Here is a 23,610-nt window from a genome sequence, read left to right on the forward strand (position 1 = left end):
ATGCGAGCATCCCAGCCACACGCCCTCTCCTCTCATCTAGCCGTACTCTCTGGCTCCCGCCACGGCAAAGAAGAAATTATAAGAAAGAGGAAGAAAAGCCAGGCTCTAGCTCACGGCAAAGCCTCGACTTACGTAACTGCATTTAAACTTTGCAGCCACCTTGTGAGATAAAAGCCACTTTCAACCCTGTCTTACGGACGCGACCCAGGGCCCCATCTATTCGGCAACTTGCCCGAGTCCACCAACCAGGTAAGTAACGAGGCCGTTCTTCAAACTCAGGTCTGTCTAATTCAAGCCTTCACAGGGCAGTTTTTCACAGAATCTAAGATCTGGAGGGAGATTTTGAAATCGTGTAAATGAACTTCACCAACATGCGTGAGGACATAGAGACTCCAAGAGGTTGGGGGACGGACCAAAATAGCTCGGCTATTAATGCCGCGACCCAGACTGATGTTGGATTTCTGGTTTGTTTTTCTTTTCTTTGTTTTCACGTCACCACCGAGGACACTAAGACGGACTTCGCTCCTGCAAGACCAACTCAAAGCTTAGGAGGAATCCGACGATTGTTTGACAGAGTTTCAATCCACTTACTTAAAGGCGTGCCATTTCTTAGACCTAACTACGGCGCGGTGGCGAATGGGGTGCAGATGGTGCTCTGACCGCCCGCCGCCCCTGGTGCCACCGGGCACTTGGACTCAAGCCGAGAAAGGTGCACACCCGAGGCTTCACGTGGAGCCCCGCCCTCGCCCGTGGGTGCTGGCGCCGGGTGGCCCGGCCGGTGGCCTCGCCATAACAGGAGACTCTTGCGGTGGATCAAGGCAAATCTGTGCTCTTCTCTGATAATGGCACCAGTTTAATTATAATCGAGAAGTGTAAACTCCAGTTTGCTTACATCTCCAGTATGTTTCATTTCAAATGTGACTTTCCAGCTCCTTCTCTCTCTTTTTTTCCCTCTTCATGCCATAAAATATTTGCATATTTGAATGTCAAATTTTCCAAGTGCTGGAAGCAACAGGCTCTGGTATGTTCTTGAGTTATTTTGTATAGCAGCATCTGTCTTGTTTCAGCAGCCACCAGAGCTGAGAAGTGACCCAGGAGCAGCCTGGCAGGAAGAGAGGATGTGGGATCCGAGGGGGGTTCCTTGTGATGCGGAGCTCAAGGGAGCCTGGGGGGGGGGGTTCCTTTGGTCTCAAACAGCTTCATAACAGATGTTTTTCTCCCAGTTTATTTTTATTTTATTTTATTTCTTTTTTAGAAAGGCAGATTACCAAATGAAGCAAATACTGAATGACGACTACAGAATGTATCTTTGGAACTTGCTAGACTAATTACTGAAGCTCCAAAATCACTTCAAAAGCAACACATTTTGTTTTGCAATATACATTCTTGTTGCCAAATTTTTCTTTTCTTTTTCTTTTTTTTATAATTTCAATCAGAATCCACCTCGAACTGGATAGCTGATTATGTGGCACAAGTGGAGTTTGGAGAGAACACCGTCTTTGGGCGAGTGCAGTTCAAGGAATGTCCTCCCTTCCTCTGCGTGTCTAATGATGTCAGGGAAGTTTCCAGACAGCATATTCTCAGAGCTTGAAACAGCTCCGTCCTGAGATGATGCCTTCTGTTAAGCGATCACGATGATAGCTGCCTGCTGTGCTCCATGCTTACTCCCCTACACCTGCAGATGCGGAAACTGAGGCTCAGAGGGCACGCGCCAGACAACGGCAGGGACCAGACCTGGAGGGAGATTGTTGTGTTCATTGTGTGCCTTGCACTAGTCACCGATGAAGGGACTATGGCCGCGACATCTACCCATCCGATACTCCGGTGCTCGAGCGCTCCCTGAGTGTCCAGGGAGTTTGTGGGTAATTTCCAGACAACGTGGGCTTCCAGTTTACTTTTCATCAATGAAACGGGATTGTGGCTTACGCACAGGAGTGTGGCTGCCTTGAAACCTTGAGACCGCATCTGCCAGAAGCGTTTATTCATTTAACAGAAGGGTATTAAGACTTAACCACGTGGCCATCACTGGGGAAATGATTGTGAGCAAGTAGAGCAAGGCCTTACCTTTACGTGGGGGTGGCAGCAACTACTTTGGAAATTCAGAACAATGCACTGAGCGCTGTGAGTAGGTCCTGATTTTCTGGTTGGGAGGTCCTCTTGTGGTCTCACCAGAGATATTCTTTCACCCTAGTCAAGGATGCTCTCAGAATCCGGATGGGGGATCTAGTTCATGGAGGCATACGTTGCTGTTTTATCCATCCATCCATCCATCCATCCATCCATCCATCCATCCACCCATCCATCCATCCAACCATCCATTCATCCATCCATCCATCCATCCATCCATCCATCCACCCATCCATCCATCCAATCATCCATCCATCCATCCATCCATCCATCCATCCATCCATCCATCTATCCATCCAACCATCCAACCATCCATCCAATCATCCATCCATCCATCCATCCATCCATCCATCCAACCATCCAACCATCCAACCATCCATCCATCCAAGCATCCAATTATTCATGTAATTCTTGTTTACTTAGTACCTAGCATGTGCCAGGGACAGTGATAGAGCAGGTAACGTTCCTCCTCTCATGAAGACTAGAAGGGGCGGCATAAAATATGCACAAATATACACATATAAATACACATTCAGGACTTGCAAATGCGAGGTGTCAGGGGGCCTCTGTAAGGGATGCTTGGACCAGGGAGCCACTCTGGGCCACGGGGCCATTGCAAGCAGGAGTGGCAGCCAGGTCACACCTACATGTGTCTTCCGCAGTGAATGCCTACAGGCCCAGACTGTCCAAAGTGGTTGCCCCTTCCTCAGTCATGTAGTTGCTCTGTGGCTGATGGTCCCTGAGGAGGTGCTTCCAGGTGTGGTGGGGGTGACAGGTGCTCTGAAAGGAGGGAGCAGGGTGCATGAAGACACCAAGAAAGGCAGCTTCAGAACAAATGAGGAGGCCCTGAAAGGCAGGGAGGGCAGGTATGCCTTGGGCTTGGAGCGGGCCTTGTGGGCCACCTTCAGGCTCAGTGGAGTGGGAAGCCCGTGAAGTCTTCAAGCAGGATCTTTATTTTTATGTTTCTATTTGAGACAGAGAGAGAGAGAGCGAGTGAACATGGGAGATGGAGGGGAAGAAGGAGAGAGCGAGCATGTTAAGCAGACTCCACATCCAGCAAGGAGCCCAATGTGGGGCTCAGGCTCACAGCCCTGAGATCATGAGTCGGGTGCATAGCTCACTGAGCCACTAGGTGCCCCAAGGTATTTAAAAAAAATTTTTTTTTAAAGATTTTATTTATTTAAGAGAGAGACAAAGAGTGCATGGGGGGGCGTGAGGAACAGAGGGAGAAGCAGACTCCCCATTGAACCGGGAGCCCCACTCGGGGCTCTACCCCAGGACCCGAGATCACCACCTGGGCCGAAGTCAGATGCCTAACCAGCTGAGCCACCCAGGCGCCCCATGTGGATTTGTATTTTTAAAAGTGACCTCCGCCCTTTGCTCCCCAGCACCACCTTCACCCCCAGTCTCCCCAAGACCCAAGCCTCTATTTCCTCGTCTGTAAAACAGGGGTGAACCTCATATTTCAAGACTTTCTAAAAAAGGATTAGACAAAAAGGCTCCTACGAATACCTCTTGTTGTGCCCTTCCTGCATAGTGATGAGGCTAGCCAAGCTTTGTAGGCCATTTGCTATCGATTTGTTTCCACTGCGGCACTGTCTACGCGAACCCTGGGCTGTCTGTGGCTAGGGCGCCTGAGGGTCTGAGTGTCACAGATGCAGGAAGCTGAGGCGCAGAGGGGCCTGGGTCCCCGGCTTCCCTGTGAATGATGCCGCTCAGCGGCCGCGCACGGAAGCCCGTCTGCAGGTTGTCAGCAGGGGCGGCCCCTCTCATTTGGAGTAAGAATTGTCCTGACGCAGTGACTCAAAGAGGCTTCCAAGAATGGACTGGAGAGGCCTGGTCCTCTGCCGGCCCTAACGTCAGTGTCCCGTTAGCTGATGTGTTGGAGGAAGGACTGTGGGAAACGTCTCATTTCCAGCCGTCGGCAACATCCATGTGTGTACGGACGTTCCGTCCCTCTCCCTTGGCAGGAAACCACCCAATGTTGCTGAAAGCTCCTTTAACTTGGAAAAACTATGGAAAACACAGCTTTAAGAGAGCTGACAGCTCTGCTATATTTTGGGCTCCGTCGGAAAGAGTGCTGGTGGTTAGGGACCCGCTGCCTTTGGCCGACAGCTCTGCAGGTACCGTCTGTCCTGAAAGGTGTTTCCTCCGGCTTCAGGCTGGGCTGAGACAGCGAAGGTGGAGCTCCTGGGGGGGCGACATCTGGGCCGTGTCTCGGGTCCTCGGTGCCTGTGGCGTGGCGCCCGCAGGAGTGGCGGTGACACTTTCCTCGTCAGCCTGGGCCACCCCGAGCCTGGCAGGCCTTGTCTGGCAGCGCTGTTGGCGAGCGAAGGCAGGCAGGCCCCAGGGATGAGCAAGCCGCCCAGTGGGACCGCAGCACCGCTGCCCCGCGTGACCCTGAGCGCACTGCTCAGGCTCGAGGGCCCCCAGTGTTGTGCGAAGACCCAGAGATGACGCCGATTTAAGGTACACAACGTGAGGATCTGACGTGTATGCTGTTACATGTCAATCACAGCTCGATAAAGCTGGAGAAAAGAGAAAACTTCTTTAGAAAAAGGTGTCTGGGGCAGCCCGGGTGGCTCAGCAGTTTAGCGCCGCCTTAAGCCCAGGGTGTGACCCCTGGGTCCCGGGATCGATCCCAGGTCCCTGCATGGAGCCTGCTTCTCCCTCTGCCTGTGTCTCTGCCTCTCTTTCTGTGTCTCTCATGAATAGATAAATAAAATCTTAAAAAAAAAAAAAAAAAAAAAAAGACGTCTGGACAGTAGCATTTTAGAAAGGCTTAAAATGCTCCAGAAGTCAGACATATCATGATTCCTCAAAAGTAAGGTCCCGACCCAGGCTACTATGCCCTGATCTTGGCCCTGAGCTCTCCCAGGGAAGGGACAAGGGGACTCTCTGGGGACGGGGCTCCGGGTCCTGCGGGACATAGATCCAGGGACAGGGCACCTGCCCGGCTGCTGTGCCTCAATTAGCTGTGTGTCCGCCCAGCGGTCGGCACGATGGCACTAGCTTGTCGAGCACAGCGAGGAAGTAGGAGCATGCCAGGGCCCCGTCCCGGGCAAGCTGGCTGGTTGCCCCGGGAGGATTCGAGCGAGGCCTACGCAGGTCTCCAGCCAGGAGAGCAGCCCTGGGCCGGCGCCCTCCCTGACAGGCACGTTATTTCTAGAAGGGGAGGAACGAAGCTGAGCGTGGGAATCCGGGTGTCCCGGTGGTGGCCCCGGCGTCTTCCTCTCGGCAAAGCAGCGTCCAGGACTGGACAGCCAGCCCGGACAGTCCCCGGCTCTCTCCTCCCCTGTGTGGCTGCTGCTCCAGGGACATGGCGCCCCGGGTCCGTGGCTCAAGGCCTGGTGCCCGCTGCTCCCCAGGTCAGATCGCGGGCTGGGGATGCCGAGCCAGCTGGGCGGTGGACGCCCATCCCCGTCCCGGCCGAGGGGGCAGGACCGTCCCCCCGGGCACACTGACCGCGGCTGCCAAGGGGAGGGCCGAGGGAGTGGGGCCGCAGGTGGGGCTTGGCTGGAGGGCCGCCGAGCCCAGCCCGTGGTGGCCGTCCACGCGGTCCTCTCGAGGCTGATAGACGTGTCATCAGCCTTGCAAACGGAGCTGCCGGGGGGCAAGCGGGTTGCTCAGGATGCGGGGCACGCGAGGGGCAGCGCTGCTCACCTGCAGGCCGGCTCGGGGTCCCCCAGCACTGAGGCAACACGGAGCCTTCTATCGGGGAGGCCTGCAGGGGTGCCGAGGCGCTGCTGCCCGCGTCGCCGGGTCCCCTCGGGGCTCCCTGAGCCCTGCGGCCAGTGCTGCGGTGGGTTCTCTGCCCCCGGTGTGTGAATGATCCGGGAAATCTGTGACTAACCTTCTGGGCACTCCGAGGGCAGCCACACGTCTTTCCTGCTTGCGGGGTCGCTGTTTAGGCCCGCGGGGACCATGCTTGGGGGGCCGGGCGGTGACCCCGACCCCCACCTGGTCGTCTGGCCTCACGCCCACCGCAGCTGGCCCCGGGCCCTTGGCACCGTCTCAGTCCTGCTCTTTTAAAGCTTTTATGATAAGCTCCCACTATGTGTCAGGAACTTTGGGTTTGGGACTATTACTCCTGAAGCCCCTATCTTTTCATTAAAAAAAAATCATTTCAATTAGGAAACCACTTTCCTTTCAACGGGGAGACAGAGTAGAAGCCCCTTCCTGACCGGGCGCAGCAGAGCCTTGCACGCCCGCGGGTGACAGGAGGGCAATGGGGGGGACACGGCAGGTCCTTCCCTGAAGGCAGTCCCAGAGGGAACCAGGGACTGGGGCAACGGCACCATGTCTACACTGCAGGGCAGCCCCCCTCCCGCTGTGTCCGCCGACATCGACATGGGAAGGTGTGGGCGGGAGCATCTCCTGCTTTGTTCCTGAACCTTCTCCCTACGCCCAGCATCTGTTCTGTGTTGGAGGTTCTGCACCCTGGGGGGGGGGGGGGGAGGATGGCGGGTGGGGGGGAGGATGGCGGGTGGGGGGGTGGGGGGATGCGGATGGGGCTCAGCGCCACTGGAGGGGGTGGGGGGAGCTCTGCACCAGTCCACAGGCTCAAGCCCCTGAGGGGGCACCTGCATCAACCGTCTGTCGAGGGTGCGGGGAGGAGCGGAGGCAGAGGGGAGCAGTGGGTCGGAACCCCCTGTGCCCTGCGCCCTCCCCACCCTGCTCTCACTCACACTCGTTGCTTCATTGGTTCCTTCAGCAATGGCTTTGTGTCCCTACTACGTGCCCTGGGTGCTCTCGGGGCTGTAGGTAGAGCGGAAGACACTTCACGGAGCTTATGTGTTAGTGGGGAACCCAGAGGGAGCCAGTAAGGAAGCTGCCAAGGAGAGAAGAGGGGTAGGTGAGGGGGTGGAGAGGTGGGGTGGGGGGGTCTGGGAGAGAGAGGGAGGGGGGAGAGGGGAGGGGGGAGGGGGGAGGGGGGAGGATGGAGTAGGGGGGAGAGGGAGGAGGACAGACTCCATCTGCAGTGATTGGGGGGTTTCCTGAGATGTATGGGTTATTTCTCACAGCCCCCTGACAGGTGGGGAAGCAAGGCCCTGGAGCCCAGGGGAGAGAGCTGGGAGAGAAGGAAACAAGCCTGAGGGGAGGGGAGTGGGGCTGGAGCAGGGCAGGGGGATCCCAGAAGGCTGCAGGGACAAAAGTAAGGGCCCTTCCTGCTGTGTGAGGGCAGCGAGGGCCTTGGGGAACACCCCACCCCCCCCGCCCCGTGCTGTACGGCCTGGCCACCCCACTCCTCATGTGGGCACTTTCTGCACAGTGGGCACTGGCGGCAGGGCACCCACCCGGGAGAGGGGCTTCAAGGGCCCAGGCTCTGGGCTCGCTTGGCGGACCTGAAACTGCCGCCCCCCAGCAGTCCTGCCTCTGCCGGGGCCCTTTGTCATCTTTGGGGAAGCTGTGCCCTGTCTCGCTGTCCGTGTCCCATTCCTTCTCAAGGTCAGGGGTTCCTTTCTAAAAAACGGCAGTGGCGCCCGCGGCTTCCACGACCCACCAGGCTGCAGCCACCGAGCGCATGAGGGCCCAAGAGCCGCTGCTGCCTGCCGTCCCCGCCTTGCCCGCCCGGGGCCCATCCCTTGCTCTGGACACAGACGTCGTTCTCGTGCTCACTGCTTTCTTACAGCACTTGACGGTGTCAAGACATGTCCAGGTTCATCCTGTCAAATATGCGAAGGAGCGTGACCCTTGCCACAGAGCAGCACATTATTAGTTTTATTGGGCGTTGATTTTGTGTTAGTTTTCCCCGGGCCGTATGGACACGTGGTCGAAGCTCGCCCTGGACGGCTGTGTTTGGCTGAAGCAGCATTTCCGCTGACGACCACTCAGGAAAGCACTTTCTTGCCTCATGTGGGAGCACTCAGTAAAGCACTTGCTTGCTGTGTGTGGGAGCACTCAGTAAAGCACTTGCTTGCTGTGTGTGGGAGCACTCAGTAAAGAGCTTGCTGCGCGTGGGAGCACTCAGTGAAGCAGTTGCTTGCCGCAGGTGGGAGCACTCAGTGAAGCACTTGCTTGCACGTGTGGGAGCACTCAGTGAAGCACTTGCTTGCTGCGTGTGAGAGCACTCAGTGAAGCACTTGCTTGCTGCGTGTGAGAGCACTCAGTGAAGCACTTGCTTGCACGTGTGGGAGCACTCAGTAAAGCACTTGCCTGCTGCGTGTGGGAGCACTCAGTGAAGCACTTGCTTGCCGCGCATGGGAGCACTCAGTGAAGCACTTGCTTGCACATGTGGGAGCACTCAGTGAAGCACTTGCTTGCCGCGCGTGGGAGCACTCAGTGAAGCACTTGCTTGCCGCGCATGGGAGCACTCAGTGAAGCACTTGCCTGCCATGCGTGGGAGCACTCAGTTAAGCACTTGCTTGCTGCCGGCGGGAGGGCCTCTCCATCGGTTGAAGGCCTCAGTGGAACAAAAGCCTGGCTCTCTCTCGAGCCAAACGAGACAGACTTTGGCCGTGAGCGGCCATGCGGGCTCTTCCCTGGGGCTCTGGCCATCGGCCTGCAGATTTAGGGTCACAGGAACTGGTTCCTCAAGCTAGATCTCTTGGTCTCTCGATACGCACACTCTGTTGACTTCGTTTCTCTGGAGAACCCTGATTCATGCAGGTGTGTGTTATCCCCATCCTACAGGCAAGTACAACGAGGTTCAGAAACGTCTGGTTCACAGCGAGGTAGGAAGATGTGAATCCAGCTCCCAGGCTCTCTTCAAGTATCTGCTACAGTCGTCCCTTTTTGGCTATGAAATTTTCTTTTCTTTCTTTTTTCTTTTTTAAGATTTTATTTATTTATTCATGAGAGACACAGAAAGAGAGAGAGGCAGAGACCCAGGCAGAGGGAGAAGCAGGCTCCATGTAGGGAGGGAGCCCAACGTGGGACTCGATCCCTGGTCTCCAGGGTCATGCCCTGGGCTGAAGGTGGTGCTAAACCGCTGAGCCTCCCGGGCTGCCCTGGCTATGAAATTTTCAATGATTTTTCATTTCTTGAGTCACCGCATCTAAAGCCCTTCTCCTTGGTATTCGGGTCCTTCACAGGGGTGCCTGGGTGACACAGTCGGTTGAGCCTCTGACTGTCGATTTCCGTCTGGCCGTGATCTCGGGGTCGTGCGACTCAGCCCCTCGTCGGGCTCTGGGCTCGGCCAGGGGCCTGCCTGGGATTCTCTCTCTTGCTCTCCCTCCGGCCCTCCCTCCACCTTGCTCTCTCTCTGTCTCTCTCTTTAAAAAAAAAAGCGGGGTCTCTTCGTGAAACCACTGTCTTGTCTCCTTTCCAGTCGGGGCATTTCCCTGAGCTGCTCAGGCCCCCGTGGGGAGGAAGTTCCTGGGAAGCGGCCGGGTTCATAGTTCTGAGCTGAAAAGAAACATTATTCAGTGGGTTGAAGAAATAACTGGAAGTTAAAAACATACATGTGCTTTGCAAATATGACGAAAATCAGGCAGCTCTCACACTCACTAGGGGCTTAACGTGAGACCCACCGAAGTGCCCTTGTGACTGAAGGGAAGGGCAGGTGGCGGTGCCCAGCGCTGCGCTGCCGACCTGGGCGGCCTGGCCACCCCTGGCTCTTTAGGTTTAAACCAGTTCCCACGAAGCGGAATGGGCAGCGCAGCTCCCCCGTTGCAGGACACCCATCCTAAGGCTCGAAGGTCGTGCGTGCCCAGGTGGCTGCCGGATCCAACACCCCGGAGCAGGAAGTCCTGCCCCAGGAGGGGGAAGCCTGGTCCCAAGTATCCATCCCACTGAGCGCTTCGCCTCAGTCGGTTAGTGACGGGGGGGGGGGGGGGGGGGGGGGGACACCGGGTGGAGGAGGCTCCCGGGGCCAAGAGCTCCGGACCCTCCGGCACGAGGACAGGGAGCGGGCCTCGTGGTTCAGCCTCAGGGATGCAGAGACCCATGGGCAGAGGGGGTCGGTCCTCGCTGGGTTGGGGCAGAGAGACACCCCGGCCCGGACGACACACTCACGGGAGTTGCCTGGGGTTCCGGGGCAGGGGGGGGCCGCGCTTCCAGCTGCCGGGGGCTTCCCTAACCGTGCTGGATGTGCGTGGTAAAACCCCACAGAGCAGACGGAAATACCCGGCAGTAGGACGTTCGGCTGCGGTCTGTGTCGCCATTGACAGTATTTACTGGCGTGTGGACCGCTCTCGTGCAAATAAGGCGCGGCAGAACTCAATTCGAAGGAAAACGGGATATTTATCGATGCAATATTTCTTTTAGTGAACAGAAATCTCAAATCCTTTTTTTTTAAACTTTTTTTTTATTGTAGCTATTCTTTTTTTTTTTTTAATTTTTATTTGTTTATGATAGTCACAGAGAGATAGAGAGAGAGGCAGAGACACAGGCAGAGGGAGAAGCAGGCTCCATGCACCGGGAGCCCGACGTGGGATTCGATCCCGGGTCTCCAGGATTGCGCCCTGGGCCAAAGGCAGGCGCCAAACCGCTGCGCCACCCAGGGATCCCCAGAAATCTCAAATCCTGAGGATGCTTGGGAAGTCTGTCCACAAGCGAGGTTATTCCCACCTGTAGAAAAAGATACGGTTAAAAAAAAAAAAAAGATACGGTTTATTGGGAGAAGAAAAGTTGCCTTATTTTCGTGATTCCTCGTTTTGCTTTCCTCCTCTTGTGTTTCAAGAACTCCCCTGGAGTAATTTCAACCTCACGTCGACTGAGCTAAGGCAAAAAGGTCGTCGTTCACCACGCGGGGCTTGCTGGGGGGGGGGGGGCAGAGGAGCTTGGGGGGGGCGGGGCTGCTCCCGCTCAGAGAACAGGGTGCACCGAGGCGGGTGCTGTGCGGCCTGGGCCGCTCCTGTGCACGGACAGTATCTCCGAGCTGTGACCTGGGGCCAAAACCCCGAGACAAAAATCTTTGTCTCCCACACTTGCCCCCCACCCCCCTGTCTTTTTCCCTGAACCCCTTCCCCTGGATTATTGGTCTGCTGCTGCGGTAAAGTGACGGCGTCCTCGTACTGGCGTTTCACTCCTTCCAGTTGGCATAGTTGTGGTAACGTCATGTTTTTAACAAAAAGCTTCTGGAGATAGGTGTGCCACGGGTCACAGGTCGCAGCAGGGTGTGTTCGTCCTCCTACAGGTGCTGCCCTGGGTGAACTGCAGGACGGCAGGCAGCCGGGGCCTCAGCTCCAGGGGTGCCCCCAGGTCACGGACAAGTCGGCGGGCTCCCGAGGCTCCGCTCCCCAGGGTGTCGTGGGGTGGGGAGGGGCGGCTGGCACCCAGGGCGAGGGCACGCGTGGCTGTGCTCCCAGGACCAAAGCCCAGGCAGGGCGTCTCTGTGGGCCCGCAGGCAGGTGGGCCTGGGCCCCGGAGGCCGGCGGATGCTGGCCCCGAGCTGGGAGCTGGGAGGATCGGGCAGCAGGAGGGGGGCTGCGGGGACTGCACTCCGTCCCTCGGGGGCTCCCAGGCCCGCAGGTGGCACCAGGCCACGGCGCGGGGGCAGGGCTGACAGATGTGGGGGGGCTGCTCAGTGGGGAGAGCCAGGTGGGAGGCAGCGGGGGTGGGGGTGGGGGGCAGTCCTAGTGCACCCTGACCCTGACTCCCCCGGGGGTCCTCAGCACACTGGAGATAGCAGGGTGTGCCGTGCGCCGTGCAGGGAGCGGTGAGAGCTGGGGTCGGGGTGAGTCAGCAGCCAGGCACCCGGGGGTGGGGGGCCCAGCCTGGTCTGCAGGGACCCCGTGAACACGTAGGGGGCTTCCGCCCAGGAACGCCGGGCCAAGGTTACTCTTGCGAGTTCCGGGGCAGCCTCGCCCCACGGGGGACAGCCTGGGCCCGACTCGGTGCTCAGCATGGGCCGGGCTGACTGCACCTGCCGGCTGGGCTTGGCGGATCCTTAGCCTGCCGCATCCCGGGAACACGAGTGACGTGGAGTTCCTGTGCCTCGTGGCCCCGGGGGGACCACGGTGTCGCGGCAGCCAGTGCACGAGCCGGCTCCTCGGGGACCTCAGCGCTGTGTGGGGGGAGGATGTAGGGTCAGGGCTGAGGGAGGAGGGCCCTCCGAGGGTCCCGGTCAGGGGGCAATGTGCCACTGACGGGCAAGAAGGAACCCACGACACAGCCATTTGGGGGCTGGGATGGAGGCCGCCGGGCAGAGCGGCGGGGGCACAAGGGCTGTACGTGCGGCCCGCTGGCTGGGAGGAGCAGGGAGCCAGGCCGGCAGTGCGCATGGTGGGTAGTGGCTGGTGGTGGGAGCCGTACCCGCGGGGGACGAGTGCAGGGAGATGGGCATGCATCCCCACATGCTGTCTGGAGGCGTCTGGCGGCCAGTGTGCCAGTCAGGGCCCTGCGGGGCATCAGAGCCCACAGGATGCTCATACATGGGAGCACCCGAACTGTGAGGACGCGGCTTGTGGTTCTGGGGGCTGAGCTGGGGCCCAGCTAGCAGCTGGAGGCCCAGTGGAGCCCACGGGTGAGTGGGCGCTCAGGGCCCGGAGGTGCCAGGCCCCAAAGACCTGGTGTAGTAGCTGGACTCCAAAGGCAGGACCACACTGGTGACCCAGCTCCAGGCACCCCGGCAGGAGGAGGCCCCCTCACTCGCGGGAAACTCAGCCACTGGGTTCCACGCAGGACCTCAACTGATTAGATGAGGCCCACCCGCGCCAGGGAGCCCGATCTGCTTCACTGAGTCTACGGAGCCACACGTGGATCTCATTCACAGACGCCCTCACAGACACGCACAATACCTGGGCATGCGGTGGACACGTGGCACGAACCGTCACGACTGTGTCGGGACCTGGGACGGCTGAGCTTGCTGGGTAAGCCACGGGATGGGGAAGGTAGGACGTGACAGTCCCGAGGCATGAAAGCTGCCCCCATCCCACGTCATGAGGATCGGGTTTGGGGTGGGCTACAAGACGGGAAAAGGAACACCGGTAACCAGCGCCTTACAGCTCTCGGCTGCCGCACAGCCCTGGCCCACCCCATGGACTGTTACCCCAGCCCACCCCGTGGCCTAGGAGCCCCGGCCCACCCCCGACCCACCCCGCAGCCTAGGAGCCCCGGCCCACCCCCGGCCACCTCGGCCTAGGAGCCCTGGCCCACCCCTGACCCACCCCGCGGCCAAGGAGCCCCAGCCCACTCCCCCTCCCCCACGACCCACCCCCACCCCACCCCACAGCCTAGAAGCCCTGCAACTGGGGAGTGCTGCAGTGAGAGAAAGGGCTTAGGAAAGGTCAGAGGCCTGCCAAGGTCACGCATGTGGCCACGGTGTAGCAGGGCTGGGGGTGACTCTACGCTCCCCGGCTGCTGGGGGTCCGGGCGGGAGGCGTCAGCCGCCGCAGAGGATGCAGGAGGCGGTAGAGGGCACGGGGACGGCATGGCACGGGGCTCTGCAGGCGGGAGAGGATCTTCAAGGGCGCAGCGGGCTGCGGCGCTCCATGATGTAGCAGACCTGTCACTCACCGGGAGAGCCGGCCGGGCCCCAGAGCCTGCTGGTAGTGGCAGCTGGGGTCAGGGTGACTCAGAGGGAGCAGAAACTCAGGCCCGGCAGGGAGACAGCCAGACAGTGGGGTGACGAGCAGCCAAACGTGTCACTAAATCCTCGGAGGAGGAGGCCAGGGTCACGCAGGACGGGGTGCGAGCAGCTGCGTGTGTGTAGCGCTTTCCCGGAGGCCCCGGGGGGGCTGCGGCCTGGACCCGCTTTCCTACACGGTGGCTTGGACAAAGGGAACGTGGTAGTGGGGGGGGTCCTGCCCCTGGGTCTTCAGTCTTGTTGCAGGGACAGGTTGCGTGAGCTGAGGTCCCCGTGGCCTCCCCCAGCATTCCCAGTGGCTGAGTGTCTTCACGCGGGGACCCCTGGGCTGGGCGCTGTGGCCACCACCCAGGACCCCCGGTGCGTGCTCGCCCAAGGGGAGAAGCCTGCATGGGGTGTTGCTGCGGGGGGGGGGGGAAGGGGACAGCAGCAGCGACCCCGTGCCCCAAAGGGACGAGCCAGCGGTGCTGCAGGCTGGGCTGCGGTGCCCAGAAAGCGGGTTCTCTGTGGGCGTCAGGAGAGCCGTGCGAGTGCAGCGGGCTCGGGGGCGCAGGGACAGGCAGGCTCGCAGGCCCTCACCCGGCTGCCCCCCCCCCCCCGCCACGAAGCAGGGTCCTGTGGAGAGGGAACACAAGAAAATGTGCAAATCTGGAACATAACGGCCCTTTTTTCCTCCCCGGGGATTCCTGTGAGGCAGCCCTGTGTGTGTGTGGGGGGGGCTTGGGGGCCAAGCTGCCCGCAGTGGGGACAGGCTCCAGCCTGCTGCGTGCGCTCCGTGTGCCCGAGCCCCCCGGGCCTGGCTGTGCTGCGGGGCCGGCGTGGGCCGCCGTCTCGTCCCCACGTGCTGTGCCCCTCGGGGTCGCGGCCTCTGCCCCTGGGGACCCTGTGCCTGCGTGCACGTGTCCTCACGCCCAGGCCCGAGTCCCTGCGCCCACGGCTTGAGCCCACTCCCCGCGGTGCCAGCCAGGCTCCACCTCCCACAGCACCGCCTAGCCCGGAACTGGGGTGTGACCGAGCTGGACACGATGGGAAGCTTTTGACGGAGAGTCACGCACGACGGTGTCCAGGCGCTTCTTCTCCCCGGAGCCCGGTCGCTACGAGACTCCTGCCCCCACAGACAGGGATGCCATGGCCCGGACTCGGGGAAGGCCTGGGCCAGGCCAGCGGGTCCGGTGCAGCCCTCGGCCCTGAACATCAGGGATGGGGGGTCATTGCCGGGCGGACGGCGGACGCCACCGGGCCAGGCCCCGGGCCTGTGACCTGCTGCGTGTCCTGCTGGAAGCCAGCCACTCCGCTGTGGTCCCTGCAGGGCGCGGGGACAAGGTCAGTATCTCTGGGTTTCTGTTGACCCGGGGCATCTCCTTCCTCCCTCCCCTGCCCTGACAGCCACAGCGAGAGGCACAGTCCTCTCCAGGGGACCGGTCACGGGTGGGCCCCTGGGGCTTCCTGGGGAGCAGGGGTGCGCCCGTGGACCCAGGTCCCGTGGCTCCCGAGACACCCCGTCCCCGCAGAGGTGCCAGCAGCCATTGCCTCCCAATGGAACCTCTCCGGTCCCCTCCCAGCCCTCACCCGGGGCGCAGAGACGCATCTGCCGGGGGCTCCTCGGAGGGAGAGGCAAGCCCCCCAGAAGAGGAGGAAGGGCGGGCGGGCGGGGGGCAGCCGGAGCGAGGACGTGCCCACCCGGCCTGGCCGGCGCCCCCGCGGGCTCTCAAACACGTATCTTTTCAAATCTATTGTTGGGTTTTTAAAATGTTTTCCTTCCAATAAAGACCCAAAAGCGGAACGGCTGGACCACATGGTGGCTCTGGTTTTGAGTTTTTGAGGGACCTGCCCGCTGTGGAGGCAAAGGAACCACAGGGGGGAGGAGTAACACCACCCGTTAACCGGATTCTAGGATTCTACTGGAGGGACACGAGGCGCTTTCCCCAAGTGGGCGGAGAAGATCCCCCTAATAGTGAACCAATGTGGGGGAAACACCTTCAATGTGTTGTTGGCTTTTAACCCGTGTAGAAATCGTTCTTCTCCGACCGACAGGCTTCGGCTTCGGCTTCGACTAAAGGCAGCAAACGCTTCTTCCTTATCGATAGAGACGCGCACCTGCCGTCCGCTGGGGGGAAGCGTAGGCCTCTCCGGGGCCTTTCCCATGAGAAAGTCCCTCAAACGGCATTGAGAGGCCCCCAGGTGTGCCGTCTCCTCATGGACGCAGCTCCGCTGCCTCGGCGGGGGCGTTCGGGCCTGCCCTGTGCACCCGAGGACGGGGGACTGTCCCTGTGAGGACACACCTGCGGCAGGCCAGGTGAGCCTGTGGCCTGGGCTGGGCAAGCGGTTGGTGGGCCGGGCCGCGGTGCCCCGTGTTCCTGGAGGGAACTCGGCACCCGCTCCCCGTCCAGGGGTCCCCGCCCGCCTGCCTCCGGGCGCCTGCTGTGGGCCAGGCCACCCTGGCTCTGCGGGCAAGCAGGTTCATGACCCAGGCTCCCCCCGGGGTGTTTGCGGCTGTTGTCCCTGGTAGAGGTGAACCTGTGCCCTTGGGGGCGAGTGAGCTCCGCCATGGATGACCGGTGTCCCCGCGGCCGGCCCGACAGCGCTCCCCGCCCACCGTACCCTGCCCCTGGAGCCGGGGCTTGTTCCCGTTGGGTCAGGGTGGTGTCGGGTCAGCCGGCTTCCCCGGGATCCGGGCCGCGCCTGCTTGGCCTACATCCTTCCTCCCGGGCGTGTGTCTTGCCTTTGCAGGGCAGGGAGGTCACGGCAGCCTGGAGCTCCCTCACCTCCGAGCTGCTCCCGGCTGCAGACGACGGGAGCTGAGGCCGTGGCCCCCTGTCGCTCCTCCCGGCGCCACTGACCTGCGTGGACCCTGCCGAGGGTGAGGCATCCCACGGCCTGCAGGGTCCTCCTTCCAGCCTCGGGGTGGGGGTGGGGGTGGGGGGAGCAAGCATGTTCCCCACGGGCGCCTCCCCGCCCCTCCCGTGTCGTGTGGGGAGTCCTGGTGCAGGGAGCACAGAGCAGGCCTCCAGCCCCCCTTCGGCGACCCCGTGGGCCCCCATCGCGTCCTGCGGTCCCTTCCAGGCCACCCACGCCGTCGGGGCAGTTCCTGGGCCTCGCGCACCCGTTGGCTCCCCTCCCGGCACAGTAGCAGCGGCGGGAGAGGAAAGACACTCTGGAAAGAACCCAAAGTGCCCATTAGACGACTGTTATTATGTTGGTGGCTGTTGCAATGATAGAAGTCTGAGGTCTTAATAAAATCCACCATTTTCCAATTAGCTGTTGCTTAATTAGCGACATGAATATTCAGAACCCTCGCGCCCTCCTGCGTCTCGCGGCCCCAGGCGTCTCCCACCCGGGCCTGCCCACCGGCTGCAGTCTCACCTCCGCGGGAGGCGCTGGGAGGCCCTGGGAGGCCCACGGAGCTCAGGCCTCCTCCCCGGCTCCTCCGGGCCAGAGAGCCGCCGCCATCGGAGCTCCCCAAGCGGAAAGATGCCCTCCTTGCTGCGAGCCTCCAGCCTCCGAGGCCAATGACTTCTGGAAAAGGCCCACCCTGAGCACTAGGGTGCGTGGGCCCTTGTGCGAGGACTATTAGAGCACTTCTGGGGCTGGTCGCGTCGCCCCTGCCTCCCCCTCCCTCCGCCGCTCTTCTTAATTCCTTCCTTTTCCCTTTCTTTCTTTCTTTTAAAAATTTTTAAATTATTTAAAAAAATATTTTATTTATTTATTCATGAGACACACACAGAGAGAGGCAGAGACCCAGGCAGAGGGAGAAGCAGGCTCCACGCAGGGAGCCCAATGCAGGACTTGATCCCAGGACCCCGGGGTCACAACCTGAGCCAAAGGCAGATGCTCAACCGCTGAGCGCCCCCCCCCCCCCCCCCCCCCCCCCCCCCCCCCGGCATCCCGCTTTCTCTTTTTTAATTAGCAACAGAAACTCCCCGCCAAGGTGTCTTCCCTGGATGCGGATGCACAGCACATAGACCAGGTCCACGCAGCACCGGGCGGTGACTGAGCCCTTGAGGACGCACAGAGTCTGCTCCTGCGCTTCCCCTGCATCGGATCACTTCCAGGACACTTCCTGGAGACCCAGGGAGCACTGGGTACGCAACAGTGATTTTATTCCTTTTTTTTTTTTCTTTTACCCCCAGGAAAGGAAATGGAAGGCCAGGGAGAAAGGTACTTTGCTCAACACCCAACAGCTGGGGAGCAGAGGAGTGAGGCGGCCCAGCTGCCGGTCTCCACCCCCAGCGTTTTGCAGGCCCCGAGCCTGGGGTCCCACGCGGAGTGCACGCTCCAGGGCCCCCCCTTGCAGGGGCAGCGGGAAGGGTCTCCGGGGCTGTGCTGCAGTGCATGTGCTTCCCCCCAGCCGTGGGGAGGGCAGAGGAAAAGGTCCACCCTGTGCCCTCAGGCTCCCCCCGGCTGCCCCCCAAGGATGGAGGACGCTCCCTGGCTTGGAGGTGCTTCCGGGGGGCTGCCCGGGGCAGTGGGGGGACGCAGGAGTACTCCGGGGCGCCCGGCTGACCGTCCACACGTGTGTCATGGGGCGCCTTTGCCACAGCTTGTGCTGAAGAGCGGTTTTGCTGTGTGATCGCGGCCTTCCTCGGACGCCGGTTGCTGCACCTGCTCCCCCAGCCCTGGGATGATGTGGGGGCGACGTGGGGCAACATGGGGCGATTCCTCGCAGATCACTGTCTCCCTGCCCCCAGGGGTGAGCTGGCCCCACGGCACCCGACAGGCGTTGGGGCAGCTGGCTGAGCTCTGCCCACCGCCCCCTGCACCCCTGCCCCTCTGCCCCCTGCCCCCTGCACGCCTGCACCCCTGACCCTGCCCCCTTGCCCCCGCCCCCTGACCCTGCCCTCTGCCCTTCTGCACCCTGCCCCTCTGCCCCCCTGCACCCCTGCCCCCCTGCACCCCTGCCCTCTGCACCCTGCCCCTCTGCACCCTGCCCCCTGCCCCCCTGCACCCCTGCCCCCTGCCCCTCTGCCCCCTGCACCCCTGCCCACTGCACCCCTGCCCCCTGCACCCCTGCCCCCTGCCCCTCTGCCACCCTGAACCCCTCCCCCCTGCACCCTGCACCCCTGCCCCTCTGCCCCCTGCCCCTCTGCCCCCTACACCCTTGCCCCTCTGCCCCCCCCCCCTCTGCCCCCTGCCCCCACCTTCTGCCCCCATGCCCCCTTCACCCCTGCCCCCCAGCTCCCTGCACCCCGCCCCCTGCCCCCCTGCACCCATGCCCTTCTGCCCCCTGCACCCTTGCCCTCTGCCCCCTGCACCCCTGTCCCCTGTCCCCTGCAGGCTGTGGCAGCTGCTTGGTGATTGTCAGGCCCTTAGGCTCAGGAGCCTGGCGGAGATGTGCCTGCTGGAAGCTGGGGGCAAGCTGGGGACCTTGGCGGCGCCCTGAAAGGCTGGGGCTGAGCCCTGTGTGGAGGGCACCAGCCCAGGCTGCTGCAGCCAGTCCCTGCCCCGGGCTGGCACATCTCCTCTGGGGCCGGAGGCTGCCGTAAGTGCAGGTGCAGGTGGGACGAGCCGCAGCCACAGCCCTGCTCCCGTCCTCTGAGGGCCTTTCCTCAACTGCACACCTGGGAGGCCGCACTGACTCGCGGGGCCACGCGCGGTGCTGTGGGGGGGTGGGCTGCAGAAGGGCCCCCCATGGCCTCGGGCGGGGATCCGGGTCCTGCCTGCAGGCATGAGGGGAACACGGCTGGCTTCCTTGGTGCGGGGGGCGGTGACCCCTGGGGCGCCTGCAGCTCTATGTGGGTGGGAGCCGGGAACTTCTTATTTAGTGTCTATTCCAAGAATTTCACATGTTCTCGTAGCAGCCTTGGCACCTGGTTCAGTAGGAGCTGTTTAGCCAAGATTTTTATTTTCTGTGATTGAAACCAACTGTCTGAATGGTGGGTTTCACGTCCCCAGAGAAGCAGGACGCGGATGAGCAGGTAAGTCCCTCTGGGCACCGTGCCCGGGTCACGTCCGCAAGCCGGGGTGCCGAGCGTCCCCGCTTCCTCCCTGCCCCCCAGCTGTGGGACCCCGGCCACCCAGGAGGACACCGCCGACCTCAGCAGGACACACAGGCCAGGCGCTGAGAAACGCAGCGGACGTACCAGGCTGGGGGTGCAGATTGTCCTCAGGCCAGGTGGGCTGAGGGGTCAAAGGCTGACCCCGCTCGTTGGCTGGCCTTGGGACCTCCCACTTCATCTGCACCTCGGAATGTCACCCCCTTTCTCCATGCACTGGTTATTGGTGTTTATTTTTGACTTGCATGTGATGAAGATGAATCAGAGCTGTCTCTACCAGCTGCAGATGGTCCTAACTGGGGCATCAGGGTTTTGGGTCTCCATGTCCTCTTTGGGGGGACTCTTTTCTCTCCCACGACCAGCGGGACTGACTGGCCACATCCGCTCCTACCCTGTTCCCAGGACCCACCGTCTGGGCCACGGGAGATCCTTCGCTTCTGTCCCAAAGCTCGGTCTCCCTCTCCCCTGGTCCTCTGCACCTCTGAGAACATCTGTGCTGCTGAGAGCACTTTGTCTTCATAAAACAAGAGTTAAAAATAAAAATCAGTAACCACCAGGTCATCAAGGGAGGATTACTTCAGCTTTGGTAAATGCTAATGAGATCTGGGCGGCCAGTGGTTCAGGCGGGATTAGCGCCCTAGAAGGCTTCCCGGGGGCTGGCGGGGGGAAGGTGTCGCTGCGCCCTCGGTCTTAGGAGGCCTGTGCCCCCGGCATCCAGGCTGTCCTGACCCCAGGCACATCACTGCGGGCTCCGTGGCGCTTGGCTCTGCTGGCGGAATGTGAGCCCAGTACTGCTCTCCTGGGAGCAGAGCAGTCCCTTGGGTCGGGGCCTGGGAGTCTCTGGGCTTGGCAGTTGTTTGGGGGGCCGGCTGTCACCGTGAGGGGCCCGGGGCAGCTCCCAAAGGCGCCCCCCATGAGAACGTGCTCCAGTCGGCTCCGGGAACCTCCTCGGAGCCTGGTTATCCGGGGATGAGTGAGACATAGCTGGCTCAAGTGTGCAAGTCGCGGGGAGCTGGAGGGGGGCGGTGCCTGGGCTCATGCCGAGTCCTACCCCGGAGCTCCCATGAGCCCTCCAGGCCCTTCCCCTAGGGGTGCCCTCCTGGGCCAAGCTGCTCCCCCGTGGGAGCCAGCCAAGCCCACTCTCGCTCCTGTTCCTTCGAGGCTCCTTCTCAGCACTTCTAGGCCCCGCCTCTTCCTCTGCCCTCCTGGGTTTCTCCTCCGAGCCTGTCACTTCTCACCGTGTCATGCGCCAGTGACCTCGACGAGCTGGAGGAGACACCATGATGGGGTGGCAAACGAGCCAGTGGGTGTGGGGGGCACGAGAGATTCGTGAGGGTTCAAGCGGGTTTCTGGGGTGACGAGCTATCCCGTGTCCTGGCCGTGGTGGTCAGCTCGGGAAGCCACACATACGTGACCTGTCGCAGCATCCGGTACCAGGGGAAAAAGAGACCGTCTTGCTCCCTAAGACTCTTAAGATAAGTAAAGGCATCTTTAGAAAGGGAAGGGGTGGCACTTATCCGGCAGCCCAAGTTCCAGGATGATGCATTACGAGCATGAGCCCTGCACTAGGACAAGTGTCTCCACTGCAAAACCCGCTCCCCTGCCCCAGTCCGACCCCCCCGGCCCCGCGTGTAGCAGTGGGAGCTGGGGTGAGTCTCCCCCGTGCACACAGCAGACCCGATGCCGGGGTGTCTGCACAGACCTTGAAGGGATGGCAGGTTTAGACAGAGCCACACCGCGCTGGCAGGCCACTGGCTGCGATGACAAGGGAAGACACCACGCACAGAATTGTCTTGTGCATCCGTCTCCTGGCCTCAGACCCAGTCATGGATTTCCTGCTGCTGATAGATCTGAGCTCTTTTGGGGCCTCCTCTCGCCCATCCTGCCGCAGTCGCGGTGCCCTCGGCCTCCTGCCGGCCTCACCTCTCCCCGGAGGCTGCTGGCCGCACCCACTGCGGGGCCCTCGTCCGAGGGCAGGACAGAGCAACAGCCGTGGCAGGTGCCACCCACTGGAGATGGTTTCTGCGACGATGCCGGACGTCCTGCGGCAGGGCTCCCCGCCAGGTGTGAAGTGCCCGGCGGAGCACTCGGCGCTCCCTAAGGTGCTGGGAGGGCTCCTGGTCTCCACTTGGCCTCTTCCTCTGTGCGACTGGTCCACGGCGGTGCCCGGGACCTGCCGGTGGAGGCCGCTGTGCTAGGCCGGGGACGGCGGCGACCGCGATAGCCACAGTCCAGGGGCCTTGGCCTAGCCCGTTTTCCTCCAACCAGGTCAGAAGCCTGGGCGCGGTCCCAGGGGCCGATCATGCATCCCCCACCTGGCTGTCCCCCCGGCCCGGGAATTGCGCTGGGTCCTGCTCAGAACGCATCCTCCTTCTGGGGCCTCAGCCTCCTGCTCCGTCCCCAACAGGCTTTCCCTCTAGGCGCTGCTGATGCTGGGGCTTCGCGGGAGCGCCTCCCGTTGGACTTGGATTCCTTGGGGATAAAGGTCCAGCTCTGTCCTGCCGGAGGCACCCGCCCTTCTGCACCCTGGGAACAGCCGTGCATCTTGCCCTCACAGAGCCGCTGGCTTGCACCTTCCTCCTCAGTCCCCCAGGATCGCGGTCACGTTGCGGGGAAATCTTCCCCCCTCCATAGCCCCTGAGGCTGAATTAACCTTTCTGCCCACCTACACTTCCCATGCTCTGTTCCCAACCGGGGCACACCAGTTCTCACACCACAGCCTTGGGTCAGCTTGGTTGTCTCGGCGTCCCCTGCGCTGGCAGGACACCTGGCACCGGGGATACAGTGCGACGAGTTTGTCCAACGGCACCGGTTATGATTTCCCAGATACCGTCTTTTCCAGGGGCTGTGAGTGTGTGCGTGTGCATGTGAGTGGGTGTGCATGTGTGTGTGCTTGTGCATGTGTGTGTTTGACTGTGTGTGCATGTGTGCGTGCATGGGTGTGTGTGTGCGTGCATGTGTGGGTGTGTGTGAGTGCATGTGTATGTATGTGGGTGTCGTGTGTGTGCATGTGCGTGCATGCATGTGTGTGCATGCATATGCATGTGTGCGTGTGGGGGGCATGTGTGTGCATGCGTGTGCATGCATGTGAGTATGTGTGCGGGCATGTGTGCATGTGCGTGTGCGTGGGGGTGGGTGCTGGAGCTGCAGTGTAGGAGGGAGGGAGGGAGAGGGCTCAGGGGGCACCAACCTGGTCACCACCCCTTCCCGGAGCCGCAGCCCCCCTCCCCATCGTGGCCTCTGGCTGCAGGCTCAGCCTTCCCACGGGAGGCCCTGGCGTCAGTGTGCGTCTCCTCCCGCTTTTCCACCTCACGTCACAGCTCGGGCGTGGGGAGGCCAGGGCCCCTTGCCGACTCCTGCCCCCGAGGGGTGGTCACTGTGATCACGGAGGCTCCCCCTCAGGGCGCAGGCCGGCCGTGCAGCAGGCCCCTTGGGCTTCTGTCCAGGGCGCTCGGTGCGGCTGGCGGGCGGGGTGGCGGCGGGTCCCCCCCTCGCCTTTCCCTCCGCCTTGCCGCGGGCTTTCAGTCTCCGCTGGACTTCCTGCCCGAGGGGCCTGCGGTTTGGTTTACAGTCTAGCTTTGGCCCGGAAGTCTATGAATTCTTCTGAATCCGAGAGTTAAAAAAATGAGAGGGCTCTTGCTTCTCCTTCCCTTGTGCCCCTTCCTCACCCCCAAATCTGCCTGAATTGCCCCATGGGAGTCAGGGGTGGGATGGGGAGCAGCTGTTCCTGTGGCTGTTTCATGTTTTGAGAAATTAATTTTTGATTTGTTGTATGTTCCCCGCCTCGCTCCTCTCGCTCCTCTCCAAGGAAGTATCCAAGTCTTGCTCAGGCAGATCGAATCGCCAACAGAGAAGTTGCTCACAGACCAGTTTCCTTCTTAGCTTTTGTTTCCTGGAAGCCTGGGCTCCTGGGCCGGGGTGGGGGGGTGTTCTGTCGGGGATGGGAAGGGGTGGACAGAGCGTATTGGAGGGGAGATTCGGAGGGAGAGGCTGGTGGTCCTTAGGTCTGTGAGCAGGGGA

The sequence above is a fragment of the Vulpes vulpes genome, chromosome 12 (assembly GCF_048418805.1).
Source record: "Vulpes vulpes isolate BD-2025 chromosome 12, VulVul3, whole genome shotgun sequence".
Classification (NCBI taxonomy): domain Eukaryota; kingdom Metazoa; phylum Chordata; class Mammalia; order Carnivora; family Canidae; genus Vulpes; species Vulpes vulpes.